Below are 8,955 nucleotides of genomic sequence, written 5' to 3' on the forward strand. Positions count from 1 at the left end.
GGAGGGAACACTAGTGGCCTCGCAATCCACTTCCTAAGGTTTGTTAGGACAAACCCCCGGTCATCTCGCAGAGACCGTGTCTAAGATTGGCCAAACTCCCGGCTATGGGTAGATAATACCAATCGGCCTCACACTACCCCGGACAACAACAATTAACCCAGGTTGAGCTACTAATAAGACTCGCAATGAAGGTCGTAGTTAGCATGTTCATTAACCATCGGGAAGCAACTTAGCCTCACACCCGACTATGGCCCCACACACAATTCAAAATTAATTAAAAATACGTAATGTAATATATTTTACTCAAAAATTTGTAGAGAAGCCCAAAAGGTCTTACAATCAATTCAATTGCATAAGAAAATCATATTTCTTAACCAACTGAAACTTAATTTTAAAACACATTTCAACTTAATAAACCACAAAAGGTATCGTCTGAGTTCGGGAATGTATTTAATTATTGAAATTCAACAATTAACTGCATTCACAACTCTTGGCAAAGTGATGCTAAAGACAACGTTATTCTTCTCTAAAGCATTACGACGTCGACAATACAGTAGCAACTCACTCATTCGAACACCACATCAAAATATATTACTTTAGGGGTTTATAATACCCAAAAATTCACACATCACTTATTTAAAATATAATTTTAACTAATATATAATAGTTATAATAAAAATTCCATACATTTATTTGATAAAACTAAAAATCCAAATTACAATTTCGTAAAACAACCAAAACGGGGCAGCAACGTATAAGTCCAAAAGTTATCATAAATACCCAACCAAACATGCTTCAAATGCGAAATATATAAAAAATTATAGAACATACATATACTCGATTGTCATCATATAAGACCATTTCAGACTAAAAATTCAAGAGAGAACATGCCCAAATAAAATCATATTTATAGCAGCCCCTTCACTAATGTACAATAACACCTATCACACCATACCACCCAAAAACCCACCTTAAACATGAAACCTAGCTTAGCCCATTATAGTACACACTCTAAAAACATAATAGGTCATGTTAAACATGCATTTGGGATTAGAAACTAGGCAAAACACATCATAAAAACTCTCTAATCACACACCTTTCACAATGGATGGCAGCAACTCCTATACTTAGTTTTAAGCCATTAAAACAAATCGAACTTGCCTAGAATCATGCCAAATTAATTAGGTGATAGCCTAACATGATACTAATTTATTTTAGGAAATAAAATCAACACAAATAATTAATTCAAAGCCTAGGAACAAGTGAAACACAAGCTGTCATTACAGCACACTAATTCGAAAGTACATGCATTTAAAAGATAGAATTTTGCCTCAAACACACATAATTTGATTAAGATACAAACTCCTATATAATCCTAACATGATAATCTAGAATATATATTCAATTGGTCACAAAAATAGGATATTTACATGCTCATAAACTCTATCTAATATCACGTCCTAATTCACGTTGGCATGACATCTTGTCTCACAAAATCAGTCATTTGGTGGCCTTAAACACCTCCGAATTTTACCTATAATATATTCAATCGATCGTAAAACAATTCTCTACAAATATCATAAGATAAAATCATTGAAATCAGGGCTCAGTCACGACCAAAATCCACCACAGAAACTGTAGTCTTATACGCACATAATCAGGTCATATAGTCGTACTCAAAAGTCATCACAAAACCTAATATAATCATATCAAATATCATACAACAATTAAGGATTGATAATAAGATAATTCAAGCATGAAAAACATGATTCAAACACCCAAAATCACCTTAATTGTACACGAAAATCTGACATACATATCAATAATGAAAATCAACAAATCAATCTAACCCTAACATGATTTCTACCTATCAATTCAACCCTAAAACCTAGCATTTATAATCTAAGGGAAGAAATGCTAGTTACCTTTGATTCATAGGCCACCAAAACCAAAAGAAAAGGATAGCATAATCACGCACAAATAGCAGCAAACACACGCACAAACATCCACCCAAGCCGCCTTGTTTCCTTGCTTCGTTTTTGCTTTGTTTAAGAAGAAAGATGGAGCACAATTTTGGCTGAGATTATGGCAGCAAGTTAGGCTTTTATTTCCCTTTGATTCCTACCTTGAATCCCACGAAAATGATGGGGAGAACAGGAGTGAGTTGCTGCATCTTTTGGTGGAGAAAAACTGAATGAGTTTTGGCCTTCATTGTACGTGAAAGGAGAAGGGGAATTGAAAGGGTTGGGTAGCAAATAAATACGTTTTATTAGGCTTAATGAAGGCTCCTTTGGGGGTTACTTAGGCTAGGAAAATTGGGCTCAAAATAGATTACCATGCAATCCTTAAACTAGGTTACCTAATGAGCTAGATTAGGAGATTAATTGAGGCTTCTTTTTTATTGAGCAAAAACGGTGGCGTGCCTTATATTAATAATTTATCCATCAATACAAATGGGGTAACCTCACAAGGACTATGGTTTACCCAAACTTGTTCAACACCAAAAGGCATAATGCGGGCTAAATTGTGAGCTACAGAGTTACCCTCCCGCTTAACATGACACCAAGAGACAAAAGAGAGAAAAGAACTGGACCAAAGAAGATCCTCAAGCAAATTGTCCAAGTCAGTGAAGTAAATAGCAGCTTTACAAAGCCTTCCAATAAGTACTTGGTAGTCATACTACACTAAGACAATACATTTTGTAAGTAGCCTTGTCTTTGAGCAATTTTAAGAGCAAAAGCAGCAGCGTTACATACGCTATGATTGGTGGCCAATAGGCTCAAACTCACCTTGTAGTAGCAAATATTACCCCCTTCCGATCTCTAGCCACGACCCTGAAAGAATTAAACGAATGTGCTAGCTAGTTTGTGATTAACGACAATTAACAACAATGAAGATGGAAAAACAAGTAATAAACGAGACAAGGAGAATTTACCGTGGGAAACCTGAGAACCGGGAGAAAAACCCACCAATCCACTATGGAATAACAATTTGATGAAGATTAATGTAGTTTACAAGCTTTCAATCACCATGAAAGCTCTACCCCAAACTCACCATCTCAAACACTCAAACCCTAAGTTTTTGGGTTTACATTGAGGCTCTCTCTCTCTACAATGACAAAACATAAGTATATATAGTGCAAGAAGATCAACGACTAAGATTACATCCCGAGCAAAATAAAAGAAATCGCAGCGCTGGAACAGGGGCTCGATGGTTCGACCGAACCTACCCAGAGTTCGGTCGAACTTCAAGTGGTTCGGTCACACTTCTTCATTGGTTCGACCGAACCTCCTCTAGAAACCAAAAGGCTGCAGAGTCTGCCTCAAAGCCAGGTTCGACCGAACTTTTCAACAGTTCGATCGAACTCCCGCACTGTGCGGACAAGCTCTTCGTAAAACAGCCATAACTCCCTCGATTCTTAACCAAATCGAGCTTATGATCTGTCGTTGGAAAGCTCTTGAGAAGAGCTATCACCTCCAACTTGAATCATCTCAATAAAACTTCTAGATCTTCAGATATGCCTATTTGAAGTCATCCCTTTGCCATTCACCATTACTAAACACCAAGCAATAGCCCATAGCTTAAAACTTAAGCTATGCACCCCCTTAGCCTTCTTGAACCGTTCTGCACACTTCTCAAACCCAACAGACCCCAAGTCCCACCCATCCGTCCTCACTAACAAAAGCATCGCAGTTCTGTTTAATGGTATCCGAAGGTGGACTTGTTCAAGTCTTCGGGCTACTACAAGAAGCCTTCTTTACACCCCCATAGATTGTAGTGGAGTAAGAAATACAATCCCTCGTAAGTCGCTACACCCTTTCAATAATCAAGGGATGATAACCGTCGATCCCCTTAAAATTTTTATCATTCCTTCTATTCCATATACACCAAAGAAGTATCGCCCCCCTGCACTTTAATTTCTGGTCTAGCTTGCTCCAAGACTCAAAAAAATCAATGAAGCTTACTTCTTCTTGCCAATTAGCCAACTTGGTACAATCACATTCGTCCCATAAGTCACGGACAGTAGGACAATCAAAGAGAGCATGGCGGATAGTTTCAGGGCAGCCTTCACACCAAGGGCAGTCATCTGTATCCTTCATATGACGATATGTAAGATATGCATTTAAAGGGAGCGCACCCGTACATACCCTCCAAAGAAAATGACGTACTTTTGGCGTAACATCGAGCTTCCATATATCATCCCATGACTTATGAAAATCATCAAGATTACAAGATTTCCCCAACATATAACCCGTCTTCACCGTATAGCAACCATCCATGGAGAAAGCACATAAACTGTGTCAGGAACATTTCTATCACATAGAGGAATAGAGAGAATACTACGAGTATCCTCTTCATTGAAATACCGGAAAATACGCTGCTCATCCCATTCTCTTTTATCATGAAGAATTAGATCACTGACTTGCTTAATATCCTCATTGGGGTGTGAAGTAATAAATTTGCTCATGCCATTATCTACCCACGGGTCCCGCCAAACGTCCACCGTAGAACCATTCCTAATTCTCCACAATAATCCCTCCTTGATTAGAGCTTTTGAGGACCATATACTTCGCCACGAATAGCTCCCTAAATACCCTAGACTAGACTCCAAAAAAGAACTTTTCGCGTAGTATTTAGCACTGAAAACTTTGCCAAGAAGAGAGTTAGGGCACTTCAATAATCTCCATGCTTGACGACCAAGAAGGGCGTCATTGAAAACATTTAAGTCTCTGAAACCCAAGCCTCTTAAGACATTTCGGTTGACAAAGATCAGTTCACTTCTTCCAGTGTACTTTCCGAGAGCCATCATTAATACCCTAAAGGAAGCGAGCCATAATAGCATGAATGTAACTAATAACACCCACCGGTAATTTAGACATACCCATGAGATATGTAGGAATCGCCTTGATTACAGATTTGAGAAGTTGCTTCATATGTTCGAAAGTTGCTTCATATTTGTTTGGAAGCTGCTTCATATGTGTTGAGAATTTTCTGTTCGGAAGCTGCTTCATATGTGTTGAGAATTTCAACAATTTTCGAGCATTCCTTTTGGTTGGCTCTTGCAAAGAGAAGAGTATCGTCAGCAAAAAGTATGTGAGAAATTTTCGGCCCCTGCCGGCTAGCTCTAGCCCCATGAATGGCTCTATCCTCCATAGCTTTCTGAAGAAGGCCAAAAATGATATTAGAAACAAGGATAAAAAAGTAAGGAGAGAGAGGATCACCCTAATGAAGCCCTCTTGTAGGAGTAACCGACCCACACACCCCGCCATTCAAAGTGAAAGAATAGGTGACATTTGTAACACAATCCATGATCGTAGCTACCCACCTATCTTCAAACCCCATTTTCAAAAGAAGCTTCTCAAGAAAAGCCCATTAAACTCTATCATAAGTCTTGCTTATATCTAACATCATCGAAACAATGCCTTTTTCCCCCTTACATCTCGTCTTCATTGTATGAAAAAGCTCCAAAGCAATCAGGGCATTATCAGTAATGAGCCACCCCGAAACAAAAGCACTCTGATTCTCAATAACTATTCCTGGAAGAATAGTTTTTAATCTCATCACTATAGCCTTGAAAGCTATTTTATACAAAACATTACACAAAGCTATTGGTCTGAACTCTGCCATCGATTCAGGGAAATTCACTTTTGGGATAAGAGCAATGTTAGTATTATTAACAGGACTAATAGATTCATTACCCTATAAAATATTACTAACAAGACAAAATATATCATCTCCAACAATATGTCAAAATTTCTAATAAAAAATAGCATGCATACCATTAGAGCCCGGAGCTTTGCAAGGGTGCATCTGTCTGAGAGCGGCAAAAATTTCCTCCTTGGTAAAGGGCTTTAAAAGAGCTGCATTCATTTCAAGGGTAATCTTCGAAGGGATTTGAATCTAAAACTTTTGCACATGCGTCCTCGGATCGATTTTCGTAAGAGAAAAGAGACTGATAAAAATCTTAAACTATTTTCTCCAATTTTTCCTCATCCTCCTGCCAAACCCCATCGACATAAAAAAGTTCCTTAATTTCATTGTGTTTTTTTCGTTGGGAAGCTTTATGGTGGAAATATTTGGTGTTCCAATCACCATCTTTAATTTTAGAAGCGCGAGACCGAAGAGACCAATAAGCTTCTTGTTTATCAAGTACCTCATCAAGTCACTTTTCCAACTCCGAACTCCTTGCCAAGGACTCATCCGAAATTCCTTCCTCAGCTTGTTCTCTTTCAAATTTTTTACCGCTCCAAGCTTTAAGCCTACCTGCTACATTTTTTACACGATCAGTAACACTCTCGCCATATTCATACCATGAGTTTCGGACCAGCTACTCACATTCTTCGTCTTAACAGCTAGCCAGTTTCGAATTTAAATTCTTTTTTCTTTTCTTTTCTTCTTTTTCTTTCTATGCTCACCAAACTTAAGGAAGATGGGTCAGTGATCAGACTTGTATCTCACTAAGTTCTCCACCTCCGGATTGAGATTAAGATTATAGCATGGTCCATTTGCAACAAACCGATCCAACCTCTCCCTAATTGCAGTGTGCACGTTCCGTCCCCTCTCCCAAGTGAAACGTTGACTAACATATCCCAAGTCCCTGAGTCCACAATCATGAATTTGCATGCACTTGTCTCGGGATTTTAATTTCGATATGTGTGTGGCATAAAATTGATTTTAAATTTATTTTAGAACCAACATTGAGCAAGAATGAAAATATAACAAGTCTAACTTAAATAAATACAATTATATAGTGCACAAACCAAAATTATTCAAGAACCATTCTTTAAATCAATTTTAGGTTCATTATGATGCTACAAAAATTAAGGGCTATACTCACAATTAATTTAACCATACATAAATTAATAATGAGATTTGACAAAATTAAAGAGGTTGGAAAAATAAACCTATTCATCTAATGAAAAATTTCCTACACTAACTTGTGTATAATTGAAAAATTACATCTTCCAATATGAAGATTAGTAAATTTCAATCACAAGTTTTGAACTTTTAGGACTTTAATCAACTCAAAAATGATTAAATCCAAAAATTAGTTCAACATGGAATTTAGAAATCAAAGTTCCATTTAAATAAACAATTAAAGATTGGATCTTTAACATATTAGGGACTTCAAAATTACACATTCCTCATAAACATTCACACTTGAAGCAATTAATTTGCAAAATTGTGAAATTTCAAGTTTATGTGAAAAATGAGCTTACGAAATCAAGCAACAATTATGACTTCATAAACTGCTTAATAAGGTTTATTATTGCAATAGATTAGTGATGCAACCATACATTTAATCTACCTTTAACATGCCATAATTAGTCAAGGTTTAAAGATTTAAAATTTTTTCGTCAAAAACAAAAAACCCCTCGAAAAACATGTTTCTAGGTGGATTTGGCTTCTGGACAACACTTAAATGGGTCAAAAACATTTTAAAACATCGATTCCACCCAAAGTTCACTACTTTTGGGTCGAAATTTGGGTTCATGAGCCAAAATTAGTAAAATACGAGATTAAGACTAATTAAAATGAGTTTCTAATCTAATTAGAAAACAAAACCAAAAATTTAAATCCAATTTAAATAACCTCAATTAATTATAGTTACAATAATTAAAGTGAGCGCGGCTCTGATACCACTGTTGGGTTTTGTAGCGTCCAACATTACGCGGAATGAAACCTGCCCATGACCCACACACTAATTAAGGTAACTAAACATGTAATCACATAATTTAAACAACAAAGAGAGAGAAAGATAAAAGACATTCTTACCCTCGACGCGTGCTTCGCTCGCTTACGAGCTCTTACTTGAAAGCTTTAGCCACGCAAGTGTGTAGGCCTCCGACGACTCGCACCCTCAACCCGACTCGAGCGGTCTCTACCCCGAAGGTTAGCCGGGGTTAGACCAACTAGACCAAAAAAAAACTAGAGTATTACGAACTTAAAGATTTTCTCACTTTCAAGGAGATGCCTTATTGAGTTCAACTTAAGTGCTTTTTCCCAATCCCAAAACTTGGGTATTTATAGGGAAGGGAGCCTTGATTACCCATTCCCCATCAATGTGGGAGAATTGCATTTTTGCTCAATTTATTTTAATCCAAAACAAATTAAAATGCAAAATGAATCAACAAGCGCCAAGTGGCAAATGGTGAGTAAAAGTAGGTGAGGACCATTTAGGGGGGGGGGGGGGGAACAAAATACCCTTGCTCCCCAAGAAATCCCCAAAACCAGTCCCCTCTACAAACCATACAGCTTTCCCCCATGCTTGGCTGGCTGGCGGCCTACCTTTGCTGCCAAGGCTGCCCAGCTGGCGCCTATCACCAAGGCTAGGCTTGCTGGCCAGCCTGCTTTTGCATGCGCACAGCAAGCAAGCCACGCATGCATTGCGGGCTGCTGCTACTGCGATGCGTTGTAGGTGTGCTAGCGATGTGCGAGGCCCAGCTGCTGCTGCTTGGTGCTGCTATGCTAGCAAGCACGCACAACCATGCACGCGTAGCCACAACACACACACGCATGGCACGTAGCTTGCGGTGCTCGTGCTGTACGATGTGCGAGTGCTGGGCAATGCTTGGCATGCTAGCACGCATGCGGTTTGGGACCTAGCCTAGCCTAGAGCTTGCATGGCTAGGCCAATGGAAGGCTACGGCTTGGCTCGTACTTTTCGCTTTCTTGATTCCACATCTCATCGAATTCCAAATTCGACTTGACTTGTGACGCTCGATTTTGACACTCTAAGCTCGATATCCGATGTCTTTGTTCGTAATTCTCTAATGACTCATCTAATCCTTCGGATTTATTCGTCGTCTCGGATCGGTTACTCGATTGGGGTGCGACCCAAAGGGTTCAGTTAAGATTAAGTCCTAACATTATTTATACATTAATATTATTGATCGGAAGCGACCGCCACGTAGTGATTCCGATCACTTGACCTCACTTAAGAATTAATTTTCT

Source organism: Chenopodium quinoa, unplaced genomic scaffold, assembly GCF_001683475.1.
Source record: "Chenopodium quinoa cultivar QQ74 unplaced genomic scaffold, ASM168347v1, whole genome shotgun sequence".
Taxonomy (NCBI): Eukaryota; Viridiplantae; Streptophyta; class Magnoliopsida; order Caryophyllales; family Amaranthaceae; genus Chenopodium; species Chenopodium quinoa.